The sequence below is a fragment of the Ctenocephalides felis genome, unplaced genomic scaffold (genome assembly GCF_003426905.1).
Source record: "Ctenocephalides felis isolate EL2017-DRISC unplaced genomic scaffold, ASM342690v1 CF-g0.4_SCAFFOLD_00845, whole genome shotgun sequence".
Classification (NCBI taxonomy): domain Eukaryota; kingdom Metazoa; phylum Arthropoda; class Insecta; order Siphonaptera; family Pulicidae; genus Ctenocephalides; species Ctenocephalides felis.
In genome coordinates, this window is record NW_020536999.1 from 59,097,973 (window position 1) to 59,124,751 (window position 26,779).

The following is a 26,779-nucleotide window of genomic DNA, read 5'->3' on the forward strand; positions in this document are numbered from 1 at the left end:
TGTAAATATATTTGCAATTGAAAACAGCCCATTTAGGGCACTGTGGTGTGAAATGGCAATGGAAAATCTCTCACACTTGTCTAAATCGTGTTGGAGTTTAACTCAGCTCACGGACCTGCTCTAGGGCAGTACTGCCAATTAAAAATATCATGCTTTGTGTCTGTGCTCCAGCATTAAAGTTGTGCGGACAACCAGATGTCAAGAAGCCTAAAAAAATTTACTTGAAATATAAATATGTATTAAATGAAGATTTCGAATTAATACTTGAACAAACTTTTAACACAAAGAGGAAGGGCAACCAATGGGTTCTCTCCCAATGATGATAGGAAGTTGTTTTCTATCTTAGTTCTGATTGCTGTTCAAATAATTATAATAAAATTAATTATCTCCTTTTGTTTTTTTTTAATTCTTCCAAAAAAGTTATAAAACAACTGCATGATTGCATAACTTTCTCTAACCGGCTACAAATATGTCTCAATAAATCATAAATAATTTTCGATCGAAATCGATCGTTTAGCAAGTCGTTTATCTTTCGCAAAGGTGATACCTCTTGCAAAAATCTGAGGTATGCGAACGACATGGGTAAATTAAAATTACTTAGAAAAACTATACGTCATATCTTATGACATCCATTAGTCATTCTGTATGATGTGTAAATATTATCAGAATCTTAATCTATTTTATTATTATAGCATAAAGGAACTTGGTGGATTATTCATTCATTATTTTTTTAATTATGAAGTTTTTTTAAAATTATATGATATATATTTATTTTTCATATAAATAGTTTTTACTTAGTACATTCTTGATTGTGTATGTCAATTAACAAATATTTTAACGATATATTATATATTTATAAAGTAAATAGCTGTAAGTGGCATTTTGCCTTATGGAAAGTTGCATGAATGTGTAAATAATCGACATAATCAATAAAAAATAAATATATTATTTTATGAGTGATTTATAGAAGAATTTATAGAGCATCATAATGTGATAAACATTTGCAGATTATTCAATTTTGTTCAATTTTTTCATTACACATTATTGAAAAACGATCACGTGCTTAAGCATACACAGTGTATTTTCTAATAAGTGCCCATCCAATTGATGAAAATTTGAATTAATTTTTATAATTTATCCACTTTTCGTGACTATAATATTTTAGTATGTTTATTATTACCACGTACCTTATCGCCAATCAAAGTTTCATGAAAATCGTTGCAATCAATTACAAGGAAACTGCCTGGCCGAATTTGTCAAGAACTAATCACTATCCAAATGATAGTTTTTTGAATTATCAAAGTATATTCAAGATTTTTGGTTAAAACATGAACGAAATGCTTTGCACTCTTCTGCTAATTCTAAAGAAATGGTTCAGCCGATCGTATCACGAAACTAACCAAGGCAAGTGCAAAATTTTGAAATTGGTTCAGGCGATTTTGGCAAAAGGTCGATGAAATGTCTTAGTTTGACTCGCGTCCAAAAAGCGCTGCCAACATTTCCAAACTTTAATTTAAAATTGAACAACTTGTCATAGGGCCGTAATATTTCCCATACGCGCACACAGCCATACATAACATACACATATACTTTTTCCAAATTTGATCACAATCGATTCAGAATGCCTTGAAATGTTGATTAGTATGATTAGTATGTTCTATAAGACCATGATCTCTATCATTTATAAGTTTTATAATAATCATCGAAAGAAAATTCAATAGATAAAAACAAAGAAATGGCCCGGCTGATTTTTATTAAAAACTAATGAGCACGATTCCCAACTAATATTTTTTAAACAGTTTTTAAATTTTTAAAATCTATTAAAAATAGTGGGATGAAAAGTGGAAAAAAAATTTTACACGTTTATGCTAATTGTAAAAAAACGGCATGGCTGATCGTCGCTATTCAACTATTCAACATTAGTCCTTATCGAGTTGCATCAAATGGACTTTAAATATTTGATATCGGTTCAGCCGTTTTTTAAAAAACGTCATTAGAAGGTCAAAAAGTAATTCACATATGCGCACACAGCCATACATAACATACAGATATACTTTTGAAGTAAAACTTCTTTAGGCGCGACTAGGGTGTAAATCGTACAAATGCGTTACGGCAAATAAGATAAGATAAGAGTCGAGTGCCAATAATTCATCATTATTGCTTTCGATGGGATCATTTCTATACGGATTGATTGTGATTAGTCGTCGCGTATGTGAATAGAGATCTGTCGTTGTATGCGTACCGGCGTCAACGTTGTATGCGCACCGATATCAACAAGGAATTCGGCATAGATAAATAAAAATTCTAAATCTACATCGTAGTACAAATTTTGATTTAATGAAAAATGCCATAATATTTAGAAGAATATTTTACCCTGTCCCACGTAAATAATTATAATGAAAATAATAAAACAAATGCAGCATTTGCGCCGTGTATGAAACATAAGTTTATTGAAATAATTTTTATATTATTCGTCATTTCTATAAATCTTTGAAGTTATTGAAATGGAAAATATTTTTTAGGCAAAACAGTTATTACAACTGTTCAAAGAATGAGAATATATCGCCAGCGAAAAAATGGTTGACACTAATAAATGTGTGCATCACAAGTGTTACCATATTACTAATAAACATTATTCAAAATTGTTATATAATGTATTTATTTTTACTCAAAAGCCATCTTGTACAGTAGCAAATAAGTTTTACTTCAATCGCGTGTGAACCTTACGCGCACTCTTTTTTATCTAATTTGATCTCATTCGATTCAGAATTACTTGAAATGTAGAGAAAACATAAAATTAGCAAGTTGGAATTTCTTCAAATAAGCAAGTTGTTTATGATATTATGTCTTGTCAAATTACTGAATCTGTAATAAAATATTAGATTAATAAAATTATTTGAAGATGAGATTGAAAATTTTCTGGCAAAAACACGAACGTCTTATTGAAAAAGTAAAAAATATTTTAATTTGCGATAGGTAGTAATAAATTCCATATTTATGGTATCCCTAAACTTATGGATTAAGCCATCAATTATTACCGCTCTGATATCATATGAAAAAAATGTGCACAATTTATTGATTACAATCGATTCTAGTATAATAAAGATAAATAATTCATTTACTAAACTATACGCATTTAATACAGATAAGAAATGACAAGTGGCCCTTGAATTTGTTATGAAGCATTCCATTATCAGTAGTAGAAATTTTTCTTATTAAATATTAAAGATTATGTTCTAAGAACTGTCGCCATGGTGGTGCCATCAAGAAACAAAGCAACAGGTTCTTTGTTTGATATGTGTCAAGAGCATATGAGGAATAAAAGAGCTTTAGTAATTTGATACTGTTAAATATTATTATGTAAGTAATTACGTGATTAGATTATCAAGTTACAAAATATATTTTGGTGCATATGTTCCCGCCGGGTGTGTACTGGGAAAATAATACTTTTTGATAATAACATTTTTTAGTAATTTGACAAAGATTCATTCATTGCATGATGCTGAGAATAAATAAATAATTAGTAGTACTGCCCTAAGTCAGGTTCATGATCTGAGTTAAATTCCAACTCGATTCAAGGAAGAATAGTATGAGAGATTTGCCATTGCCACTTCACACCGCAGGGCCCAAAATGGGCTCATTCCAATTAGAAACATATTTTTGATTAAGTAATGGGTAAGAACATGGGATAGCACAAACTAGTCTCGAGTTTGACCCGAACCTCGGCCAGCTCGATATAAAGCAGTATGATATCAAAGTTGCATTTAAGGCTATAGATCTCGAATATAATTTCAAGTGAAAATCGACCTTCGTGGCAATCATAAAATCATGGGTATTGCTGCAAAATATATAGTTTACACATAAAAGAAGAGTGGCTCGCCGTTGAGTTGCCCTTTCTAAAAAAAAATCATTTTTTTTAGAAATGTGTAAAGAATTAATTATTAAAGGCATTTTTGCCGTTTTTTGATTGGTACTGCTTGGCAGAAAATGATTGGTTTTGAAATAATGAACAATATTTTTGGAATTATTAACTCCACCTAGAGTAAGTTATAGTAAAGGACCAAAAATCGAAAATGAAAATTGAAATTCTTCACGTTTCAGGGCTTTTTCAACATTTTGGTATATCTCAGAAAAAATAGATGTGTGTTTATGTGTATGTGTGTGTATGTGCGGAAACAATTTTTCATCGACGATTTCGGGCGTACGGATTAACCGATTTGAATGGTTAACAAACATTCGAGTCCTATTGATGAGGAGACGTACTGATTAGTTTTTGACGAAGACAGGTCCAGCGGCTTCGGAGATATGGAGCAAAAAGTGCTAAAAATGACAAAAAATGAGTTTTTGAGAGAACGGACCAACAGATTTGAATGATCCAAAAAACATTCGATTCGTAATGATGGGGAGAACTCGTGATAAGATTTTGACAAAGGCGAGATACAGAGCTAAATGTACAAAATTACAGTTTTTTAAAGAACTAAGCATCTGATTTGAATGATTTAAAAAACGTTTTGCTTGTGTTGACGAAACGATTGCATTTGGGAAAAGAATATATCAATCAAATTCAAATTTTTATATCAATTTGTTTTTTTTTTATTTTCAAGAAAAATTTTGTTTGAATATAAAACATAATTCGGATTTTAATTCAAGTTCTAGCTAAAGTTCTAAACATCACTTATAATACTTCATAAATAATCATAACTTAATAAATAATTTTAACTTTGCAATTCAGTTTTTAAAATGTCCATCTTTATTTTAAATATAAGCAGTGAATCTCATAATATATTAATTTAAAAAAAAGTTACAACAAGCTCTTGGCTCTCTTATATATAGTATATATAAAGTACGTGTCATGATGTTTGTCCCGAATAGACTCCTAAACTACTGCACCGATTTTGAATTTGATTTGCTCACCGTGTTACCACACAACCAGGTATTTTAAACAGATTTATATTTCATTTCGACGCAATGGCTGTAAAATAATTAAATAATTTGCTTCAACGTAAAACAAAATAACCTTGAAATATCAATATCAATATATTTTTATATATATATATGTATATATATATATATATATATTTTGAATTTGCACTTTTTTATGAATTTAACAAGCATATAATATATTCATTGATCACTTAAAATAATTATTAATTTATAATAAATAAATATTGACGTATTTGACATGACAAAAGTATAATAAACAAAACGCTATGATGCGAGTGAATTAATTTTTGAAGTATGAAATGTCAAATAATTTTGAAAATTATAACAAGTTTTTAACTATTTGTCAGAAAGAATATATTTTATCACAAATTCATACCCATATCAAGCACCAAAGTAATAAATACTATTTATAAAATGACATATTATTTATAGACAATATGATTTTAATGCATATTTTAATTATATGTTTTATATAAATATCAAATAAATATATTTATGTTTCACTTGATTTTAATGAAAATAATTCAATGCCAAAATAAAAAGTATACATCTAAATTATAGTCTTATTACAATTTTGATAAATAATCATCCATTATTTTACAGTACAAAAATTGATAAAAAATTAATAAAAGTGCCAAAAATCAAACATTTTATAGATTTGGACTCGGATTTCTCAGAACTTTATCCATGTTAGTTCCAGGGATAGTATGAATATCAATTTGCAGTCGAAAATTTATATGATAAGTGATTAAAACATTATAGATCACAATAAAAAAGCGACATATTGAATTTAACATTAATCATAAACAAAATTCTGACAGTTCAAAAAAAAATGAATTTTTAACGACTTCAATAAGATACAAATAAATTAATTATTCCAAGTTATGTTATAGGCAATATTGGCAATCAAATTATAGATATAAATTATATCATATTATATTAAATTTCGAACCAAAAAGGAAATATTTTGGCATTTAAAAATTTAGTGCATATTGGATATTGAAATTGACATTCAATATTTTTAATTAAATGCAAAAGTAAAAAATCTGATATTTATATAAAAATTATATATTTAGATAATGGTACTGCGATGATTCAGACTAAAATCTAATTTATTCATTGATTAAAAATATTTCACTATTTGACATAAATAAAATTAAAATAAACAAAGCACTATGATGCGTTCGAATTAATTATCAAAATGTAAAGAAATTCGTGTAATAAAAATGTAACATTATTATTAATATATGATGTATATTATAAGAACTTTTGCAATGCGGAAAAATATTTTTGATGGCAAAACAGCGTTTGCCGGGTCAGCTAGTATATATATATATATATATATATATATATATATATATTATATTTCCTCTCTCGATAGAAAATGTATCTATGGGTGTGTGATACTGCATTGGAGATGAAACATTTTCCGGACATGCGCTTTTCATTTTCCTCGATGAGATAGGTCAATGAACTCTCTCTCTCTCTGCAAAAAGGACTTTTGTCGAATTGCGAAAATAACACGAGTTCATATTCCAAGTGTTCGCAATTTTCAGTATTAACCGACTGTGAAGGACCAATTCGACACACTAATAGGCTTTTACTGGAATTGGTTATTTTTAGAAGCACGAGGAATGGAAATAGTGTGTTTTACTTTAGCTGATGGTATTTTATTTCAGTAAGATTAGAAGTGAACTAGTTGGTATTAGTATTTTGCCTTGAGGCAAGTTACATGAACTTCCCGATATGTGTAAATAATCGATTTAATCAATGAAAATAAATTAATTTATGAGTGATTAAAAGTATTCTGAGTGGATTCATTACACATAATTGAAAACAAACGAACACGTTAACTCAGAGTATTTTCTAAAAGCAAATTTTCAAAAATCAATAACTTTTATAATTGAACCAGTTTCCGTAGGACTTAAATGGTTTAGTATGTTTATTGAAGCCAAGTACTCTATCGTTATACTAAGTAAATCGTCTAATTTTAATTTTAACAAACGTCAAAAAAACTACTCATTTTCTCAAACTTTGATGAAATCTTAAAATTAAACGACTTGTAAGGCCGTACGACTCGTAAGGCCGTAATATTTCAATAAGTTCTATAAGACCATGATATATATCGCCAAAAAAAGTTCCATAAAAATCAGCTTAAATTTTTTTTCAACAGTTACTTACAAGAAAACGGCTCGGTAGATTTCCACCTAAAACTAATTAGTATTATTCCCATCTAATATCTTTCGAACAGTTTTTTTTAAGTCGATTCGGTAGAATGAGCTTAAATGTGGACGAAAAGTTTAACACTTTTTTCCAAATTACAAAGAAACGGCTCGGCAGATCGCCTCACAAAACTGACAAACTATAGTCCTCATTGAGATACATCAAATGGCTTTTAAATTTTTGAAAACGTCGATCAAAGGTCTAATTTGACAAATGCCAAAAGAACGAAATTAATTTTTGCAAACTTTGAAGAATTTTTAAAATTAAACGACTTGTCGTAGGTCCGTAATATTTCAGTATGATCTACAAGACTATGATATCTACCGTCAAAAAAAATCATAAGAATCGTAGAATTTTTTTTGAAAAACTTTATCACAAGAAAACGGCTCGGCCGATCTCTGCCAAAAACTAATCAGCACGATTCCCAACCAATAGCTATCGAACGATTTTTGAATTTTCAACATCAATTCAGAATTGCGGACTTAAACGTGGACGAAAATTTTTTCACTTTTCTGCGATTCACAAAACTCAGAAACGCTAGGCTTTTAAATTTTTGAAATCGGTTCAGCCGTTTTTGAGAAAACGTTGATTTACGGCAAAAAATCTGTTCACATACACATACACACACACACATACATACTTTTTCCAAATTTGATCTCATTCGCTTGAAACGTCAAAAAAACATAAAATTAGCGAGTCGGATTTTTTTATGAAAACTTCTCCTTCGGGAAGTTAATAAAAAAATATTTACAACTGTCCTATGAACATTTAGTAAATCTTTTGACGATTATAGATAAAAAATGGCAAGATTTATTTTGATTTTAAGATGATGATTTTAGTTTCACAAAATTTTAGATTTTACATCAATAAAAACTTTCAGGCATTAATAATAGCAAATATTTCAAGTGTTCTAGTTAGAAATTTTGTTTGAAAATTCAAAAGTAAACTAAATCATGGTTTCTCATATATCTCTTTTTATAAATCGCTTTCTGAATATATCAAGATTCTTTGAAGCCAAATTAAATGAAATCTGCGTCAACTTATAAGATACCATATCTTTGATATTCAATAAAAAAAAAGAATTAAATTTGCTTTCTATTTCATTAAATCCTGTTTGGTGAGTTTATCTTGTTCGATCAGAATATATTGAAGGAAAAAGAAGAAAAAATGTGTTTGTTACGGTGACGATTTCCTTCATATAAATTTGCAGTATGGAATACATATATAATACATTCATACATACAATTATATATATATATATATATATATATATTTATATTTGTGTATGTGTGTAGTTCCGATGTAGATAGGATATCCTGTACTCAATTGACCTAATAATTCTACAATTTAAACATTTAAGAACCCTACCATATAAAAACTAAATACATACTAGTCACACATATAAATTATATACATATAAATATATGTATATGTATAACTATACAATAATAACAATAATAATAATTAGATGTGAATGGAATTTCTTAGAAAATAAAATCAAAATGCTCATTTTTCAAAACTTCAATAAATAATTATGATGAAATCAAAATTCGTAATCTTATAATATTTTAGAATGCTCCTTGTGACCATAAACATCTATTTGAATCCATCGTTTTGCAAGGTTTTTTGGAAATCACAAAAGCTTTGTACAAATCACAAGTCTCTTTGTACTTATTGCAAAAAAGCGACCTGGCCAATCCTTATTAGAAACTAATCAGCACAATTTGCTACTGATGTCTTTTGAATAGGTTTTGAATTTTAAAAATCAGTTCAGGATTTTTGGCAGAAACACTTGTCTGATAATTATTTTAAATTACTTAGACATAATTTTTGACTTATCGATGAAATCGGTGAAAAATTCAAAGTCTTCTGAACATATTGGCATACCTCCAAAAAATTTTGAGTGTCTGTGTATCTATATATGTATATTCGATTTCCATTGATGAGAAGACGTTGTGCTTAGTTTTTGGCAAAGGCAGGTCCAGCCTACGTATTCGAAGATACGGAGCAAAAAGGTGCAAATTGCAATTCAGTATTTGAGAGAACGGAGCGACCGAATTGCAAATAATTCACAAATTATTTTTCTTCTTTAAAATATTATTTTTCTTCTTTAGGCGCGACTAAGGTGTAAATCCGTACAAATGCAACGGAAAGGCGTAACGCCAGAACTGTACATCATTCGCTGAAATTTTTTCTCTACGGGTTATTTCGATGAAATCATTTTTTTACGGGTCGATTGTGATTAGTCGTCGTGTATGTGAATAGAGATCTTTCGTTTAATGCGTACCGGCATCAACGTTGTATGAATACCGATATCAACAAGGCAATAGGCACAGATAAATAAACATTTTAAAGTAAACATCGTAGTACAAATCTTGATTCAATGAAAATTGCCTGAATCAGAAGAATATTTTACCTTGTTCCTTGAAAATAATAAAATAAATTAAGCATTTGTAACGTATGCTTAACGTAAGTTTATTGATTAAAAATAATTTCTATATTGTTCGTAGATTCTGTGAATCTTCGAAGTAATTACCATAAAATGAAAAATAATTTTTAGGCAAAACAGATATTACATCTGTTACAAGCGGTCAATGAATGTATGTTAATTTTAATTACATGAAGTTCTTCAAACGCAATTACACGATGAGTGAAGTTGCGAAAACAATATTTGGTTAGGCGCTGTTTAACATAATCCAGTGTGTGAACGAATATTATAGAATTTATTAATCAGCAATTATACTTCATTTCTCTTATGAAAGTTTATTTCTAAATACTAATTACAATGACAAACCGATCATGTCATATTTGAAGTATGATTTTAATTACATTATTTTTTTAAATATTATACATATTTTTAATGCTATTATAAAATACATAATTCATAATTTATCATTATATAAATATGTATAATGGTTGACACTAATAAATATTTGCATTACGAGTGTTACCATATTACTAATAAACATTATTCGAAATTGTTATGATGTATTTATTTTTACTTAAATGCCATCTTGTACAGTAGCGAATAAGTTTTACTTCAATCTCTCGCGCACTCTTTTTTGTATTAAGGGATTGATGGATTAATTAAATTTTTGGAAAAACTGTAAATTTTTCGAAAAACCAAAATTTTTTCATGAAAAATCATTAATTAAATAACAAGCTTAGTGTAGTACAAAGCAAAATATGTTTTCTTTGCCTTATTTTGATAATATTTAAAATGACAACGTATACATAAAATATTTTGATTGTATTATATTACCTGTAATAGTATTGATATGATAATTATAACCCATTATAAAGAATGTTTGAAAAATTAGTAATCAAATCATTTGCAACTAACACTTGAAATAACAAAACATTTTACAAATTCAAAAACAATTTGCTAGATCTCGAACTACGTTGATCAGCTCAATTATTTCCACATATCAGGAAGTTTATGCAAATTTGCCTCGAGGCAAAATTTAACTCACGCCTTGATTTCAGTTGTAAGCACATACTAGTTGTCCCAATAAAACAACTTTATATACCTTTAATTCCTTTAATGATATAATATTAATTTTAAAGATGATCTCCTATTCAACTTTTTTTTACACCAATTATTGCTCTGTATATTTAAGGAATCTTGACAGCACTTTCTTCCGTCTACTTCTTAGATAAAATCATCGACATAAGTTGCGTATGAGCAATGTTATATTTTATGTAGTCATTTGTGTAATGTATGATGTTTATAATTAGACATAAAAGTATGAAGTTACCTAATGGGCGCACAGTTGTAGAAAGTTGATGTTATGTGTTCCGACTGTCTAGCAATAGCAATCACTCTTCCAGCAAAGGCAAAAGTATCTGACACATCTTTTAGACGAGCAGCTGGTGGAGGTAGAAATTGGAACAATTTATTGATGGTGTAATTGTTTTGGATATCTTTATGTTTCGAAGTTTCCAAGCATTTTGGAAAACTTCTGAAAAAAAATTATGTTTGTTACGTCGACGATTTCGAGAGCACGGATCAGCCAATTTGAATAATTTGATTGCTATTAAGGCGAGACGTGCTAATTAGTTTTTAGAAAAGGTAGATTAATGGGCCGATTCTGACGCACAACAGACCAATGTTAGGGCAAAGCCATTGTTAGGCTCCAACTTCCATACAATATGCTTCGGAATCATACCGAATACTGTCCAAATGTCATGTTTTTGCTGTGCATTCAGGCGTTTTGCACATAAACTGCAACGTCACTTGTATGTTATAAAGCTAGGTCAGAAAGACCCTGTTGTCTAAAATCGGTTCTTTGATATTTGTGCGGTTTTTAGGTGATGTTTTCTTATCTGACAACTGAGAAAAGAATCTGACGACTAAGAAAAAACTGTGCCTGATTGCATAGCAACCACACGATTTTTGTCAATATTTAGTATGGAAAGTTCTTCATAACATAGCCTTGTTATGATCCATTGGTCTGCTGTGCGGCAGAATCGCTCCTTAAGTTGTTTCAAAAATATGGAGCAAAAAGTGCAAAAAAACAGCAATTCAGTTTTTCAGAAAATGAAGCATTGAACTTCTATTAATGGTATAGAAAATTGATTTATATTTGGGAAGGATATCTAGGAGTTTTGGAGATGCAAAAGAATAATGTAAAAAAATGCCATTTGGTGAAAAATGCAAATTATAATTTATTGTTATTCATTCATAAACAAATAAAATTATTGGTAGACAGATAGATAGACTAGTAGACAGATAGTCACAAAGACATTCAAAAGGATAATCAAGAAAATAAAAAAAGATTATAATATATAAATCAAATTATTGTTGGTTAAATCTATTATTCACACATATCGGAAAGTTCATGCAAGTTGCCTTAAGGCAAAATGCCATTAGCACTTAGTTTAATAAAATTTTGTTTATTTTTGCAACGGCAATTAAAATTTAATAATCTTAATGAGCTGTTAGGATACTGTATACTTCACAGCCTAAATAAACTTTAAACCAGCTGGCTTTTTAGAAGATAACCCATATGAGTTTGCCATATTTGAATTTGACATATTTTTTACTAGAATTTTTTGTGATAATATATGTAGAAAAGAGTGATAATATTTTTAATTTACTGCAGTAATGCTAGGAAAAGCTGTTTTCACTGTTAAATCTCATTTTCGTTTATATTAACGTATCCCAAAAAATCTAAAATAAGCAAATCTATATATCTTTGCATTTCAGGGGATTCTGATTATGTTGGCATACCTTAAAAAAATCGAAGTATGTGTGTGGGTATGTGAGGATACAGTATTTTGTCGACAATTTCGAGAACACGGATTAAACTATTTGAATGATTCAAAAACATTCGATTCCTATTGATAAGGAGATGTGCAGATTAGTTTTTTGCAAAGACAGGTCCAGCCGCTTTAAAGATATGGGACAAAAAGTGTCAAGAGTGGTAATTCAGTTTTCAGAAATTTAATAAAGAAAGTATAAAAAAATGCCATTTTGCGGACAAAAATAATTATTAGACAAATGCACATAAAATTATTAGATATTTTATAGTGTATAAGTACAAATTATGTCTACATTACTTTGGGTTCCGTACCAATGTTTCCGTATTACTTAAAAAAAAGTTCAAAATTTTCATAAATTTCAAATTAAAAAAAGCCAAATTTATTAAAAAGTTTCAAAATTCTCAAAAATCTAAATTTATCAGATTACTAAATAATTTTTTTAAAAATTTAAATTTTTGGTACGGAAAGTTCCAGCAATTTTGTTATTGCGAGCTTAGAAGCGTACAACACTACTCACAGTCTATTTCCTAATAAAAAAGAAGTATTTGTTTTCAACATTTAACATTCTAAAAAGTGAAAAATGGTGTCAACCTTCGTCAACGTTTGCCAGAAAGATCTGGTCAGAAATTTTAAAAATTTAAATATATTTTGTACAACATTTTTTGTTTAAAACTGTTCTCGGAACCATTTCGAGCTAGCAAAATTTTTAATAATGTTTTTTTCTCCATATACTTACCAGAGAAGTAGATTTACCATCTTGTAACTTGATCAAATAAAAACCCTTAAAATATTATAGGCTTAGGAGAAGTGGTTAGAAAAATCTGTTTGCATTTCTTCCACCAGCTCTCCATCTATTACCCAAAGAAGGTGGTAATGCACGTAATGTGAAATAACTGGCGATGTGTTTTCGTTTTTGTTTCGTTATGGAAGTAAAAAATCTTAGCACACTTTTTATTAGAACTCTTGGGAACCGACTGGACAGCCGACAATTGAATGAACAATTGACACAGAGAACAACATACCTGATGGCGTGCCAAGTGAAAATCAACGCCTGAATTCTAATAATTATTATCAATGTTTTGTAATTGGGTACTTAATGACATAATTGAAAAGTGATAGATTCAGAGATTGTTTAATGTTTTAATTGCTCAATAGCGTTCTGAATTGCTTTTGCTCGAGTGGATTTTATATTATGTCATACGGATAGGCTTGATTTATGGTTCGGTTATGGAAATTCGTAATTAGATTGTAGATGAAACTCCAGTTTGTTGACAAGTAACTCTATTTATGAAGATGTTACAAAATTACCCTTCACCAGAAGCAACAATTATTTAATAGATTACCGTAATTAAAAATCTTTATATTATTTTCTATCTAAATTCCTATAGCCAGACACTGCACTTAATTCTAAAAGTATATTCTGATGGTTTTTATAAAACGGTTATTTTCTTTTGTGAATATCAACGAGGACTAGCACAAAACTAGTTTCGGGTTTGATCCTAATCTAGGTCAGCTTCATATCAAACAGTAGTGACATCCGTTTTAAGTTGGAAATGGCTAAATGTTTTTCAAAATTTCAAAATTTTCCTTGTCCGGTACTGCTGCATCAATTACAAATTCATCTCTATTACAGAAATTGTAATAATAAAGTTTATCACATAGAGATAGAACAACCATTTGCGATGCCATATTTTTAATAAACTATTAAATATTTTACCATTTTACACTCCTGATTAAATGCGTCATCATTTGATGTAACATTTTACACTTCAGTACATAGTTTACAAGGGCGACCTCTCGAAGTCGATCATTTCGAAGAAATTTAAATTTATGGTTTCAAAAATTAATTCTTAAACAATTAAAGCAAATATGTAATTATATTGTACAAATGTGTTATAATATTATAATACCACAATAACTGAAAAATAATCACAGGGCTGGCTGCTCCTAAAAGCTCATGATTTTTAAACTACAAGAGATTTTTTTTCTAAATTTTTCATGAAAAAGTTATTCACATTCCTAAGTTAAAACGAACAAAAAATTATGAATATTTTTACCATAATAACTGAAAAATATTCACAGATTTATCGAAGCTTTGGACTGCACCTAAAACCTCATAATTTTTTAACTAAATGAGATAAATATTTAACTTCTCGTAGGGCAAGCTATAGTAATCGCAAAAAAATCGAAAATGAAAATTTTTATATATCTTTACGTTTCAGAGGTTTCTGAACATTTTGGCATACCTCAGAAAAAATGAATGTATGTGTGTTTATGACATTCGATTGCTGTTGATAAGGAGACGTGCTGATTAGTTTTTGGCATAGGCAGGTCTAGTCGTTTTAAAGGTACGGGGCAAAAAGTACCACAAACGGTAACTCCGTTTTTAAGAGAACGGAGCGTCTGATTTTTATAATTCAAAAAACATTTTACTTAGATGAAGAACTGCAGAATTTTCATGAAGGCAATCTAATAGTTTCGGAGATCTAGTGAAAAAAGTATAAAAAATGCCATTTGGCGGTCAAAAATGATCATTAGACATATGCACATCAAATTATCAGATATTTCATAGAGATTTTAACAATAAGTATAAATTTTGTTAACATTCCTATGGGTTCCGTACCAATCCGTTTATCCGTTAGACGGCGACGCGGCGCTTACGCGCTTCGATATTTCGTCTCTACGCAATTAAAGCAGTATGATTCCTTTGAAAAAAAGTTCAGAATTTCCAAAATATTTCAAAATGAAGAAAATATTTTTTTTGACAAAAATTTATAGTCTCTCAAAAATCTACTATTTTCAAAGTAATTTTTTTTTTTTAAATGTTAATCATTTAAATTTTTTTTTTTTAAGTACGGGAAGTACCAGCAATTTGTCTTAAGGCACGATGCCATGCGCCCAACTAGTTTTCTAAATTTTTCATGATGGTTACGATACTTTCACCTCGTTTCGGTTTGACGTTGAGTTCTGGGGCATCCTGGATATGAACTAAATCAGGACTCGAAGTATTTATTCTATGATAATTTTCCGTAACAATAGACGCACTGATGATGAAAATTATAAAGAAAAATGATTTAAGATATTTTCCTTTGTACTTTATGTTATAATGTTACATCTCTCTATTTATTTGTTCGTAACAATCTTATAGTGTTGTTTTCTGAATGAAAAGAAAAGTTTGACGTCACTTACACCTCTAAGCCTATATATAATAAAATTTATAGGCCTGATGTGAATAAATGAATAAACGTAATAATAATCAGAGTTGATGGCATCATCATATCTGGCGCAAATAGACGTGGAGCCAACGGCATTTCTTTGCTGATCACTTCAATTTATATGATACTGATATTCATTCTTGTATATCAAATCCAATGGTCCTTTATTATACTTGCAAAATTGATTAAAAATAGCCAATTTAAACTGGATCTTCAAGAAACTGTGGTAAACACTTTTCAGGAAAAACTTGTCTTACCGAACTTGGAGTTGCTATCAACTCAAGAATCTGTTTTTGGATTTGTACCAATTTCTTAATTTATATTTAAGAGATTTAGATTTGCAAACCATAAAATCAAATTACTTTTCACAACAATAACATTAATTCACAGAAGTGATAAATAGGGATTTCAAAAAACAGTAAAATTGAAATTATATCGGTCATTAAAAAAACTTCAATTTGAACATATTTCTCTGACAGACTGTCTATTCTACGATATCGTAAAAGTTTCATAACCTCACCTCACATAAAATATTTATGGATTAAATGCATCAGTACAAGGAGAATGCCATAATCAATTATTCAATAAAGGATTTATTGCCAGAAAGTTGAAAGATATAGCAAAATCCATAAAAATGTTTACAATGGTGATATTGATACTGCTCAGGGCATATGACTCATTCATCTCAAAGAAAAACAAACGATTTTATGGGATAATCGACTTATACGAAGATGATGAAACAAATGCATAGATATTCCCAAAAAGTACATCAAAATAAGTACTTAAATATAAAATTTGGTAAATCTAGCACAATTATTTGGCAAAAAATGGTGGTGCTAGAGTTGTAAAATTTTTCATTGAATAATTTTTCATAAGCCTCTAATACAACATTTATTAGACAACATATGCAACATTTATTTTGAATACTTTGTAAAACTCTCACAATTTTATTAGAATGTTATACAAAAAAAATTGTTTTGGGTCAGGCATCTAATAATAAGTCAATGAGTTTGTTGTCAAATTTATCCTCATAATGTTGGATGATACAAGGGATGTCATATTCTCTAAGTTCAAGGGATATGATTCATTTAAGCCAATTTTATGAGTTAATTGACTTATATGATGATGCAAAAACAAATGCAAAACACTTCTTGAATGAACACTAAAATATGTACTTTAATATAAAATTTGATAATAATTATACACCCTTTTTATCTTATTTTTATATTTAGTCATTTATCACAAGTCTCGACTACTTTGCAGTATTTATTTGATTTTTTTATCAATTTTTATCAATTTCAGCAAATTTGATTAAAATCTCATATACGTTCGATCAGACTATTTTATCGATGTATAGTTGTCAAGTTTTTTATTATAGTGCATAAAGTGTGTAGTGACACAAAGGATGAAAGAATCTCTAAAGTTTATTAATCTGTTGAAACTTAAAATATAAATGATATTTTTTAGTTATGATATAAAACTGTTTAGTTAGCAATTTATAAAGAATTGGGTGAAAATGAGAAATACAAACGCTGAATTGAAATAAATTTGGTATTCTCTGTAATGTATTTTCTTTATAAATAATGTAAGAAATATCAGAATCTGAAATATCTCTTTTTTATTTTAGGTAAAAAATTATATATTAAATTAAAATTGATTTTGATATTACCTTTTTCGAACTAGATTATCAAGCAATTTTCCAAATATATTATCAACTAGTTTCAAAGAGTGATATCATACATATATAAAATTACAAGTTTTGCTTAAAAATGTTATTACTTTTAATAATTTGGAGTATTACGTAGTCGTTCATAGATCCTAATTGTAAGTCTTGCAATCACAAGGTTGCGTATTTGAACCCGCCTTTCATGCAGTCTGGTATCAAGCAGTAGTGATATCCATTTTCACTTGAAAATGTTGATGAAAGATATAATTTCAACAGAATATAGATTTTTTGCCGGAAAAAAATGTTGAGTCATAAATATTTTGTAGTATAAATATAATTAAAGTTGGAATAAAAGCAACAATTGGGATGTCTTCTAATAGATAGCAGTATATACTGTACGGAATAAGTATGAATGTAAACAACAACAGAAATCATTTGTTATTAAGAACTGTTTTTCTTCATTTCGATTTATAGCAGCAATCAGAACTTTGCGAGTCTTATAAGCCGTGGTCCTGTCTTCTTAAACGACATTTGGATGACAACCCAAACGATTGTACCATGATGACTTTATTATTACAATTTCTGTAATGATGATAATGTTTTTTATAGATAGAGCAATGTTGGCAAAGGCTATTTTCACTCAGAAACATATTGCTATCTATATTCTTAAGTGAAAACCTATGTCACTGCTGCTAGACATCAGGGTGCTCCAGACGGGTATCGAATATGGAACTTCTGATTGAAATTCGAGAATTCTAGTCCTCGTGGTAGCCAGGAATAATAGTAATAATATTTTTTAACAAATGTTCTTAGTATGATTAAAAAAAATTCAGTTTTTGAATTCACATTGGTCGTTGTCTCTGGTCTATTAACCGACCATCAGGCGGACATTATATTACATACGCCGACTGGCAATATGCGTGGGAAGCAAAGCGAAATTGTTTTGCAACTTATAGAGAACTGGATTATATATAGAAAACGAACTAAAACCTATTTAAAACACAACTCAAATGCACATAACGAGACCGTAATAAATAAATGATAATTTATGATTTGAATAAAGCCATAAATTAGAGAAAAACGTGTTTAATTACCAAGGAAAAATTAAAAGCAATATTCTGCTGAGGATAACCACATTGAGAACTATTCTAATAGTTTTCGGTTAGATAAATCAACATTTTTCTTATTTTAGCTAAATAAAAAATGGGTTAAAAAAATTTGGTTATTACCAGTATCAAAAAATGAACTGCATGAAGGCCTTCAAAAACTTATTAACTTCCCGGAGAAGACGTTTACGTCTTCGACAGAAAATCCTACTTGATCATTTCATGTTTTCTCGATGTTTCAAGTCAGTTTGAGAACTATATTGGAAATGTGTGCGTAAAAAAATGGGTGCGTAGGAGCTTTGAAATTTGACCTCTGGCCAATGTTGTTAAAAACGGCTGCACTTATTTTGAAAATTATTATTTTTAAAATCCATTTCATATTACTGGAGAATTTGGATCGACTACAAAATCGAGCAATTTCTACAGAATTAGTAGAGAAGTTAAAAAAAAATTGTCCTAGTTTTCATTGCATTGATTTTGAAAATTTAAAAACTGTTTCAAAGAGATTAGTTGTTGATTATGCTAATTAGTTTCTCTGTAATTAAATAATACAAATAATTTTTTCGACGTTTTTTAAAAAATCTAAATGATAGATATCTTCAAACATTATAGTCATACCTAATCAATATATCAATATTATTTAAATTTGGAATAATCGGCTGCACTTTTAGATACAAATACAAATATAGATCTGTTCAGACGTATTTTCATTTTATTATATTGGCCATGAAGGCAACATTCATGGCATTGAGCTTTTTCCCCTGATGGTTGCTACTCTGTAGAGGGGGTAGCGGATTTGGATCGGACTTATTTTTCTAATTTAGTGACAAATCATTAGTGTAATATATATTTGCAACAAATACATAGTCCACAGTTACAAAGGTTAAATTATAACCTAACAACCTAGTTAATCTAATTTTGAGGACAGACTTACAAAGTCTGTTTGAAAAATATCGGTTATAAATTGCTTTAATTTGTTTTTAGTAAAAATGTATTTAAATAGCTAAATTTCAAATATTATTAATTAATCCAATAATGTCGGGAAGTTTGCGCAACTCGTCTTACATAGACAATAAACTACGAGGTGTGTTCAAAAAGTACCCGGAATTACTAATAATTAAATTTCGCGGGTCTGGAGTGTCTGATTGTCAAAATTTTTTTTATTGTGTTGGTATACATGCCCCTAAAGTATGATGAAATTTTCAGCTATATTCACTGTTTACTTTGTCTGTGGTAGTCGCTAAGGTTCGACGTGTTTTTCTGAGCTCGGCGATTTTTACAATGGAAGAATTGAAAAGTCAAAGAATTTGTATTAAATTTTGCGTAAAAAATGAAATAAAGTGTTGCAAAGTGCAAAAATTCACCAGATATGGCTCCGTGTGACTTTTTCCTATTCCCAAAGTTGAAGAGACCCATGAAAGGACGGCGGTTTTCCTCGATTGAAGAAAATCGCTGAGAGTGCTCAAGGACATATCAAAAAGTGAATATCAAGGGTGCTTCGAAAATTGGAAAAAACGCTGGCATAAGTGTATTATATCTGGGGGGAACTACTTTGAAGGGGACCACATTAATGTAGACGAATAAATAAATATTTTTTTGAAAAAACGAAAATTCCGGGTACTTTTTGAACAGACCTCGTACATTGGGTTATCTTATGTATTATTGTTAGAAGAACACTATCGTCTCTCTGGAAGTTTTTGCAACTTGCCGACAGTCAAGCTTCAACACCTGACTATTACCTGTATCTCCAGACCATCTCTAGTAGTTTTTGCACAAAATTTACCGCTAATAAACATGCTAGTGCTAATTATCATAGTGCAATGGCAATGGATCGTTGCAGAGCTCATAAGTCTTAATGGGTCAATGGGAAATTGAGTTTTTCCAACTGCTTTTACGAGGCGAGGATATGAAGAAATGTTAGAGAAAACCGGGATGGAAAATTGAGTTCTTAGTTACCTAAACCCAAGAAGGAAGATGGACGAAAACAAACTTTTGGTCTTAAGGCAAATTGCTGAAACTTAACAATTTATGATCAATTATTAGAACTCTGGACAGTACAGACTAATATCATGGGTAGTACTGCTCTAGGGCAGGTCCAAAAACTTAACTTTTGGACTCCAACTCGATTCAGGAAAGAATATGTGTGTCAGATTTTCTATTGCCATTTCATACCATAGTGCCCGAAATTGGTTAATTTTAATTGGAAACGTGTTTTTGGCAAATATTTTCAAGTAAAAATTGATATCACTATTGAATGATATCAGGTTATCAAGAGCGGAGAATCGAATCTCGTCCACACTATTGGCCTTAATTTGTTTTGAATTGTAACAATTATTAGATTAATTCCAAAACTTATCGTTGAAAACATGTTGATTCCTTAAATAGTTTTTTTACGTAGGCTCAAAATTTATATTTTTAGTTATGGTAATTTATGCTTAGGAATAAATAATAAAAATAAGCTTTCTGAAGAAATATAAAATAATTTCTACTTTTTGGGGATCTAGAACGTCACCTTCTTCAGAAATGTTGAATCCCAAGAAAGCTCAAATGAAAACTCAGTAAAAATAAATAATTCACTAAAAATGTTAATTGATGATGCTTTCAGTTATGGGTATTTATAGTTGACTATATATTGAACTACTAATAGAATATTGAATTAAGATAACAAGATTTTTTTATTTGACAACAAAAACCCGAATATAAAATAAGAAATATAATGTTAGTTTATACTGGTGATTGTATTCATCTTTGGAAAAAAATGATCGATATTCCCGTCATCCCCCGGTCTCCCCTATGGTGAATTCTATTAGACTCTCACACGTCGGTAATTCTGAGTTACTGTTACATCGGTAAAGAGATCAGATGTTGTTACTTGCATTCTTAGAAACAGTTACTGTACTTACATGACACATATTAAATTGTTGGAATACATATGAACATACATAGACACATGCACATATACATACATACAAATATATAGTAGAGCGGGGTTTAAAGGCCCGCGGAATAAAAGGTTCATCGGCAATATCTAAAAAACAAGTAAAGTTTAATATATTTTAACAACAATTTTTGAAAGTAGAGGAACATAAATGTATAACCAGCCATCACCATGGTTCTTACGACGTTCCCATCGGTAGATAAATGGAAATGTTTGAAAACCCATAATAGAAGTATTATCTTTCATTGTAAGTTTTTTCGTTGTTAGCACTGTTGTTTAGGTTACGAGATCTTAATATAATTTTTAACTATACATTATAGTCCAGTCATTATAGTAAGTTTACCTCGAAATTCGAGATACCCAGCTGTAAGTCTGTAAATACTTGTATTTTGCAACTTAAAAGTTGTCTCAAAACTTACATATGTTGCGCACAACTTTTAGGGTGTGAAATACAAGTATTTACAGACTTACAGCTGGGCATCTCGGATTCCGAGATTCTTACCTAATTTAAGCTTAAATGACTGAACTATTATTTAATTGTTCTATAAGATGTGACCTCTCAGGGATAAGTGAATTAAATTAATAAAACAATACAACAAGAGGTAAATTAAATAGTTAGTCAATATAATCTTTGTAGAAAATGCGTTCACAAAATTTATATTTTGCATTGGTTGAATATCGTAGATATTATTACATAAAATCCCTTCAAAATTGAATATGCAAACTAGAGGTCTAATTTAAGAAATTAGAAGTATCTCACTAAAGATCTTCTACCATGCCATATTTGATCCTCCTGAATGGGAGTCAAAAATTATAGCCCTATGGCTTATATAAGGTAACTACTAGGATTGCCATTCAATGTATATTAAAAAAAATGGAAATGAAACTTTGGACCTGTTTGCCTCTAGGCCGTACCCTTTTACCCAGTCTACGGGGTAAAAAGGACTATGTGAGAAAAACAATAGAAAACACATTTTTTACAATGATGAAATAGCTGGAATTGTTACTGAACATAGTCAGAGAGTTGTTTGTTTGATATGGGTTATTTGTTCTAATATAATTGGTTTGGTTTTCACAATACAGTTGCTCAAAATCAAATTGGACCTTTGTGCCTTGCCTTACTCTATATTACCAAATCGTAATAATCGGACATATCTTCAAACAAATCAAAAACATGAAATTCAATCGAAAATTGAAATCAATGAAGGCTATAGCCTTAGACTTTATTGAGTGAAACAAAAATTAAATTTAACAAATAGAAATATGTAACGACAGAGTTTGAATAATTACAAGTAAAAATGTGAAAAAATAACACTTATAATTTGTTTAACCTAATACTAAAAACAGAAAAACTAAGAACTTTACTTTTCTGCGAAAACTATTTTATAAATTACGACTCTGACTAGTCAAAAATTCAACACAACTACTAATACCATTTTTACAAAAACAAAATGGTCATTTTAACATCAAAAGCTGTAGAATCAGTTCATCAAATTAATTGTTTAGACTTCAAAATAATTTATATAGGTGAAGCAAATTGTAAACATTTTTTACTTTTTTACTTGTGATTTTACAAACTCAATTGTTACATATTTTTTACTTCTCTTAGGGCAAGGAATGATCGAAAATGAAAATTTATATATATCTTCACGTTTCAGAAAGTTTTTGAATATTTTGGCATACCTTAGAAAAAATGAATGTATGTGTGTGTATGTGGGTGTGCGTGCGGATACAAATTTTTGTCGACGATTTCGCGAACACCGATCAACCGATTTGAATAATTCGAAAAACAATCGATTCGTATTGATAAGGAGACGTGCTGCTTAGTTTTTGGCGAAGGCAGGTCTAGCCGTTCCAAAGATACAGGGCAAAAAATGCCAAAAACGGTAACTCGGTTTTTAAGAGAACGTAGCGTTCGATTTTCATAATTCAAAAAACATTTTACTTGTATTGACAAGATGAAAAATTTGTCAAATTTCTGAGAAAGCAGGTCCAGTGATTAACGACTCTCAACAAAAATAAGTTAAAAAAATGACATTTGGCGGTCAAAAATGATTATTGGACATATGTACATCAAATTATCAGATATTTTATAGATATTTTAATAATGCGCACACATTTTGTGTAAATTGTTTTGGGTTCCGTACCAAGATTTTTTATTACTGTACGGAAAGTTCCAGAAATTTGTCTTAAGGCACTATGCCATGCACCCCACTAGTTGTTTCCATATTTAATTTTAGTTCCACTGGGTGAAAGCTAAAATTACAGACAAATCATATGAATTTTGAAACAAATATTTAAAGAAATTCATGTTCTTTGTTGATGTTTAGCTTGAATTTGTTAAGACTGTATATATATATATCTATATATATATAAATCTCGTGTCACGATGTTGGTTCGCGATGGACGCCCAAACTACTGGACCGACTTTAAATTTTATTGGCTCATCGTGTGCATATATATCCAACTTAGGTTATAGGAAATTTTGAAAAGTAAATTTGAAATATAAATATATAATTTTTATAAATTTCTAAAAATTTTGACAGAAAATGGCCAAAAAAAAACCAAAACACTAAAATGACAAATGTCAAAATTTAAGGAAATTTGGATATATAATTTTTGAAAAAAAAATTTGACATTTCAAAAAATAAAATTCAAAAACATGTACATATATAGAAATATCCAACATTTATATCCAAATTTGATGAAATGCTACATACAAAATCACTGATTATAGTTTTAAATCTAATTAAAAATCAATGCTTAAAAATTTAAATAAATGTTGACATGAAAAAAAAATTAAATGTCATCTGTCAATATTTATGAAAATAATTATATAAATAGATTTATGATTTAGATTTAATTGATTAGCTTACCAAATTATTTCGGAAACCAAAACTTCATTAAAACCTTATAGATTAGAGATCACAATAAAAAAGCGGCACTTGAATTTAAAAATAATCATAACCAAAATTTTGACATTTCACAAAAAAAGAATGTTTAACGAGTTACTTCAATAAGACGCAAATAAATTAATTATTCCAAGTTATGTTATAGAAAATATTGCCTAACAAATTATAGATACAAAACAATATTGTAAAATAAATATTTTTAAAAAATTTTGACAGAAAATGGCAAAAAAAAAAAACAAAACACTAAAATGACAAATGTCAAAATTTATGGAAAATTTGAGAAAAAAAGATTTATGATTTTTGAATAACAAAAATTGACAGTTCAGAAAATATAATTCAAAAACATGTACATATATAGATATATCCAACATTTATATCCAAATTAGATGAAATGCTATATTCAAAATCACAATTTATAGTTTTAAATCTAATTAAAAGTCAATGTTTATAAATTTGAATAAATGTTGACATGAAAATCGTCAAATGTCATTTGTCAAAATTTATGAAAATAATTATATAAATAGATTTACTTGATTAGCTTGCCAAATTATTTCGGATACCAAAACTTCATCAAAACCTTATAGATCAGAGATCACAATAAAAAAGCGACATATTGAATTTAAAATTAATCATAAACAAAAATTTGACATTTCACAAAAAAAATGTTTAACGACTTCAATAAGAAACAAATAAATTAATTATTCCAAGTTATATTGCCGAACAAATTATAGATACAACACAATATTGTAAAATAAATATCATATATTAATTTTCGACCAAAAAGGAAATATTTTGACATTTACAAATATACTGCATATTGAATATATGAAATTGACATTCACTATTTTTCAATTAAATGAAAATGTAAAAAATCAAATATTTATATAAAAAATCGTATATTCAGATGAAGATACTGATCTGTTAATTTAGACTGAAACCTGATTTATTCATTAATTTAAAAAAAAATGACATAAACAAAATTAAAATAAACAAAACACCTGCATTATGCGTTGGAATTAATTATCGAAGCGTAAAGAAATTTGTGTAATTGAAATAAAATATTATTATTATATGAGTTGAGATAAATTTTGATTGCCATCGCAAACGTTAATCATACAGAAAATTGTAACCTCTTAAATGGAATAGTACAATCTGAAGGTATCATTGCAATCTGACAAAAATAAACTAGACAAACTAAATACTATATCATATTATATTAAATTTCGATCCAAAAGAAAATATTTTGACAGTTATAATTAATTTGAAATAAAATGCAAATGTCAAAAATCAGAGCTGTATGTAAAAAAATATTTATTTCCACAATATTCCTGTGTTGATTTAGCCAAACTTATGAATTTAACAATTATATAATTTATTCATTGATGACTTAAAATAATTATTAATTTATTAAAAAATAAATAATATTTGAAAGAAAATTTTATTGGCATATATGACATGACAAAAGTATAATAAACAAAAAAAACTGTGATGCGATTGAATTAATTTACGAAGTATGAAAAGTCAAATAATTTTGAAAATTATAACAAGTTTTTAACTATTTATCAAAGAATCCGAGTCCAAATCTATTAAATATTTGATTGTTGGCACTTTTATTAATTTTTTTATCAATTTAGATGTTTTTTATGGCAAAACAACGTTTGCCGGGTTAGCTAGTATATATATATATATATATATATATATATATATATACATAGTTAAAAGTACCTACACCTGTATTCTCTCATGTGTGTTATTGATAAGAACCTAAAACCGCGTTATTCTCATAGCGGTGATTCGCGAGACAGAGACGGCGATACGAAGAATTTTCCTAGCGATTGCACTAGGCCAGACAAGGACGGAAACGGTGGCCGGTACTGTTATATTGTGTCTTCCTAAGCTATTTGACTTATGTGCCGGCGAAATTACACGCTTCCACAAGAAAAGCAATACGCTCGGAATGACCGAGAGGATGGAGAAAATACAGTTTTTCTTGGTGCCCGAAAATCGATGAACATTATGTAGTAGTACCAGATATTGTGGAAATTGAATTTTAGGTAGTCAGCTTTCTAGCACCAATATATGGTCCGATATTATGGCATGGCTATGTTACGTTGCTGTTTTCATACAAAATGCTACTAAATACATCAAAAAAATGCCATGTATTTTCTGAGCGTTCAGGCGTTTTGCACATAAAATGCAATTTACTCATATGATATCAAGCCATATCTCAAAGATCCAGTTATGATACCATCATTTTTTTGACATTTGTGGGTTTTCTAAGTTAGGTTTTCTATCTAAAATGCCTGATTCATAGTCTAATACACTTGTATCTTGTGTATTAAACCTTATACACTTGTACCCTTGTGTATTAGACCTCATACCTTGTGTTTATAAGGTCTATGGCCTGACTGTATAGCAACCACAAAAGATTTTGACATTTTTCAGTACCACTTTATATGAAAACTGTCACATAACATAGCCTTGCCATAACATTGGTCTATTTTGCGTCA